Here is a 5,580-nt window from a genome sequence, read left to right on the forward strand (position 1 = left end):
TCATCGTTTTATTACTTGTGAGTGAGTAAATATTCACAATATTCACGATACAATATCAAACATGTTACTAAAAGTTATAATAATCATAATAAAAGTAATAAAACATGAATGTAGATGATTTTTGGTGAAGACTTAAATTTTTATTTTCCGGTTTGTGTAAAAAATGGTAATGAGAAAACATTAAACATGTTTGTAATAATAACTTATGCTAATAGCTTAATTACATTTGTATCTCCACAAGTCAACAATGGGTTATACTCTATAGGAAAAAAGCACATCACTATAAGTGTATTATTTATAAACGGTGATTATAAGTTAACATTAATCACTCTATAGGAAAAAAGCACATCACTATAAGTGTATTATTAATAACAGTTATCAAAATAAGATAGATACATGTCTAAAACCACCCTAGCATAGAATGAAGGGTTTGACCTATAATACCGAGTTTTCATGGGTTATACTTACCACAATTAAATGACATCATAAATTATCATCAATGACACGACCTTTCATTAAACGTTAATGAAAAAACGAATAGATAATGTACTAATTCACTTTGTCATTAAATACTTATTATAATGAATACTACATAATGTAACACCTTCTTCCAATCATTTCCTAATTCGGGGCTGTGACCCGAAAATCGGTTATCATGAGGCGTATAGCCATCGGGAAAGAGAGATTTAGATCCCTTTGTGTGTGGGTAATGTAAGTTAGATGATTCGGGAGTTCGGTTTGTGATTTAAAGCCCAAAGGTATAACCGTAAATTGGCAGTTCGGACGTTTATGAATTTTTGATTTTAGTTCAGGAAGTTTCAAAGCAAGGAGGATTTGTTAGAATTGTGGAGCTTCTCATTACCCTTCCGTGGATATAAGGATCATCGAAAACGGATTTAGAACGAAGAAGTTATGGTCTTCGAAAGTTGGTGGGTTTAAGGCTAAGCCTAGTATGTAGGGCGTCATAGGGATTACATTGGGCGTACAAGGGAGAAGGATCGCATGCAACATTTAGAGTACGTTGGGTGTACTGGGAGTACGCAAGGTATACTCTAGTTTCATGCAAACCCTAATTTAGGGTCTTGGACCCTATTTAAGTTACTTAACTCAACACCAAACCCACTTATCCTTAGCCTACATCCCATTAAACCTTAGATTTGAGACCCTAAGTGCATTTGATTAGATTTGAGCTTAAAAGTGTGTTTTTTGGTGTTTTGTGGTGAAGAAGAAGAAGAGGAACACTTGGAGGTATAGCTTGAGCTTGTAGATACTTGATTACCTTCTCATTTGCAAGCATTTTGAGGTAAAAAGATCTCACCTTGGTGGTCATTTGTGCTAGATCTATTCCATGGTGTTTTATATGAATTTTGAAGTCTTTTGAGTTCAAAGTTGAGCTTGTGATCTACTCCAAAAGCCATGGATGTTAGGTCCTAGCTCCAATAACGTTCCTTATTCACAAAAATGCAAACTTTATGGAGAATTTTGGCCCATGTAAGTATTAAGGTCTTTATTAAGATTCTTTTTGAGTGTTTAATCACATTAAGGCATGTAAGAGAGTAAAGATGACGATATTATTGTTTATGACCTTATCTAGGGATCAGACCTGTGTTTGGATAACTTGACTTAACCCAAGAAGAGCTTAATGTTGATTTTTGGCCTATGACGAGTTGTTAGGTGTACATGGGAGTACGCTCAGTGTAATGTTGGAATCTTGCATCAGCATCTTGTAGTTTGTGCTTCATCGATGAGTATGGAGGGTGTACGTCTCTGTTATGCAGGGAGTACTACCCAATATGGCTACTTTGGGCTTTGTTGGGCCATTAGACTTCTGAATTTGGACCATGGATAAACTGTTTGCTTTCTTGGTATGGGTCCCATGATAGTTTTTCAGCCAAATTAGGAAGTTGGGCCATATTAGGCATTAGGTTGCCATTTAGGAAATTGGGATTTTTAACAAACGACCTGGGCCAAGGCTTTGGGCCAAGAAAAGGAAATTGTAAAATGGTCTTTTAGGTTGGTTATGGGTTAAGTGGTTTTGATTCTTATTTATGGGTCGAGATCCAATTATTAATTGGATAATTATTTGACCGTGCTAGCGTGCAAGGATTTTCAGATCAACAGTTTGAGAATTTGTTGAGAGATTCAGTGGCTTAAGTTGAGTTTCCTCATTGTGTTTAGTGGGTTGAAGGCTCCAATGACGGCCCATGATTTGTTATGTTCTGGATGCTAGATGTCCACGTGAGTCTTGCGTATGTTATATGTTTGCATGTTTACCGTGTAGAGTCCGATGTTAGGCGGAGACTGAGGACTGACAGATTTGTATACCGAGCAGGGCTCGATGCCGGATGGAGTCCAATATACGTGTGATATGTATGGTATGTGGTATATGGGGGACTCAGTAAGCTTTGTGCTTATGGTTTTCAGTTTATGTTTCAGGTACTTCTGTTTGAAAGGGAAGAGCTCAAGATGACTAATATAGTGCACACACCACATCATTTTGCATTTTATGAAACTCTGATATACTTGGATGTTTATTGATACACTATGATTCACCATTGTTTTTATGATATTGTTTTGGATAACGATTTTATTATTTTAAAAATCGAAATATTTAGTCTTAATTTTTGGGACGTTACAAATTGGTATCAAAACCTTCATTTGAGGGATTCGGGCTTACTCTCGGTTATGTCTAAACTCAAACTGAGGGTTTGGTATATTTTTCCAAAATAAATGCTTTATAAAAAGGGTTTTCTAATAAAATAAAAAGGGTGTCGTGCATGCAATCGACTGAGCTCAAGTAAGTTTTCCCAAAATACTAGTACATGTTTTATGATATGATTTTATTTATGAATCTGTGAATCGCATGCTAGTTAAGGTTAAGGATCTACTCAGGATTTGCATGATAGATTTCTAGGAGAGATGCCTTTATATGCCTACTGTATGATCTTGTAGACTCGCATGTTAGTATTGATCAGTCAGTGATAGGATGGTTTGTTTAGTTTAGGCTTGTTCCGATTTCTCGAAGCTCGAATGTTGCTTGCTTTGTGCTTTTAGGAGTTTCCATCAACCTCATCGAACTAGTAAGCGAGTGTACTAAGTTACATATTGTTGAGACTACATAATTTTAGAAGGTTAGGTTTAAACTCTATTGCAGAACTCTTGTTTGAGTCCAACCATTGTAGTGTGAGACCTTTCATTTGAAGAATATCTGGTGACAACGATATGTAATTGTATTCGTGAGCTAGTTAGAGGATGTTGATCAGAGTTTGTTATGCAGTTGATGATAGGGAGTAGTGTGGTGTTTTCCCAGAGTACATCGGTCCTTATCAAAATTTTCCTGGGTGAGCTCGGTTGCTTATCACATGGGTCTTCCCAAGTTGTTTATTTATATCCATAACATGTTTCACGTCTCTCAGTTGTGGTAATGTTTGGTGGATGCATTGACTGATATGTGATGCCTTGTAGCCTAAGAGGAATTGGATTTTATGCTACATTTGAAAATTTTCTTTGTAGGAAGCGAGATTGACATGTCCTCTGTTTGTCTGTGGCTTGGAGTCTTACTCCACGAATGCTGCTTGCTTTTCACTTTGTAGGATTCATGATGATGTGAGTTAAATATTAAGTGAATATGTTATGTCAGATGTGGTTAAATAATATCAAAGTGATGGATTTAACCCTAATACACAACTCTCGTTTGAGTCTAACCGTTGTAAGGATAAGTCTTTCACTCGAAGGATTATCTAAGCTTTGATGCATGTGATTATATTCATGGAGTAGTTAACTAGCATTATTGCGAGTTCTTCAGCAGCTGATGGTAGGGCGAGGTCGGGAACCTAGGACAGCCTAGGAAGTGCTGTAATGGGTTGTCCTATACTGTTTAGCATCGAGTATTCATTTGAGAACGAGTGTGTAATAATTGATAGTACGGATGCAAACATGAGTGGTTACTCACAAGACCCAAGATTATTCTTGATGAAAGTATGGAGGTGTGGAAGGTAGTATTGGGACCGTACTACCGGAACCACATGATCCATATTCGACTCCAGGAAATTCAGGGATTCTAAGGAACTGGATAAGGAAGGTGGCACAGTTTGGCACTGTGATTCGTTGTAGTGTATTTTTTCCTTTATCAGTTTATCGGGTATGATCGTTAAGGATGGGTTGGATGATTGTTCAAGTGTTAGTGGCCATGTCTATTGGGCTTTAATGGTGCAGAAACATGGAAGATAGTTGATTCCGAGGTCTTGATGGCCTTGCTCAAGTAGTGATAGTTGAGTCGCGGGACTCAAGAAAGAAGTGAGTGCGATGAATTGCTTGAGGTTCGTAGCCGGAGACTAAGTGATTGGTATATGGACTGGGATATCACAATCATCGATCAGGGTTATGTAGTTCCAGCTTTCCATGATCAGAGGAAAGAGAGAGTGGTCATGTGATTTCAGGGATGGGATGTTGTCTCGACAGTCTAGAAGATTGCGATTTTCTTGTGGATGGTTATGGCAATGTAAGAATGTATAAAAGGGGTTTTTGCAGTGTGGTTGCTTTAAGATGAGATCAGGGGTCTGATTTCTTGAAATTAGATAGGTCAAGTGCTAGTTGGTTGTTCAAAAACCAAGGGAAGTGAATCAACAAGAACAAGTTGTGTTTTCTCTGATGTATCCTGACTAAAAGAATGATGCTTCTTATAATCATGAGCAACGCTCGTGATAAATTTTTTGTTTGGGAATTAGGCTAGGCATATGGTAGTTAATTTGTTTCTAGATGGGTACTTGGTTTCCTGAGTGGGCGGAATTATTCTTTGTGCATCCTCATGGGATTCTGATATTAAAAGGTGGTGATGAATGGGAGGTTATTTGAGTTTCCATATGAGATCCTAGATAAATTTGTGTTCATTTGGTCCTTATCTGGAGGACCGGTTTGAGATGTAGGAGGTTTGCAACGTCGTTGTATGGTAGTTCGAACCCTAAGTGGTGGAGAACCGACTATTTTGATTGAAGGATCATTTCTATATTTGAGTTTATAATTTCAGAATAATGGGTCTTAGGGATTTGCGGTTTTGGTATGCGGAACTTCTTTTCAGGATTTGGTTAGGACGGAGATGCAGAGTAAGTAATCATTAGATGTACGTGTTTAGAAATGCAAGAGTTGTCTTCACAGCAAGGAGACGTTGGATAAAGAAGTTTGTGGTAGCTGGTGATTCCTTTCAGAAGGACACTGAATATATCAAGGGGCATTTGTGATGCTCCAGTTGAGTTTCGAGTGATGAGGGACTCGTCAACTCATTCTATAAATTGCTATCTCTATTCTAGGGTAGGCTGTATTGATAGATAAATAAGCTTCATAGTTTGGTATGTTTAGTCTCACATGGGTTTTGTGTAAGTAGTGTATTGGGTTGTTAGATTAGTTTTCAATGTATTCTCGATTTTTGGTCTTTTCTTTCATCATCAAAAGTGGAGGTTCTTCGAAAGTTTCGAGTTGTGTCAGCTGAAGTTCAATGGATGCGTCAACCAATCTTCAAGTTTCGTATGTTCTATATTTTCTTTGGTTTCTGGGAGTGTTTACCCTCAGTTGCGGTGTGGAATT

The sequence above is a fragment of the Lactuca saligna genome, chromosome 4, assembly GCF_052625555.1.
Source record: "Lactuca saligna cultivar CGN05327 chromosome 4, ASM5262555v1, whole genome shotgun sequence".
NCBI classification, from domain to species: Eukaryota; Viridiplantae; Streptophyta; class Magnoliopsida; order Asterales; family Asteraceae; genus Lactuca; species Lactuca saligna.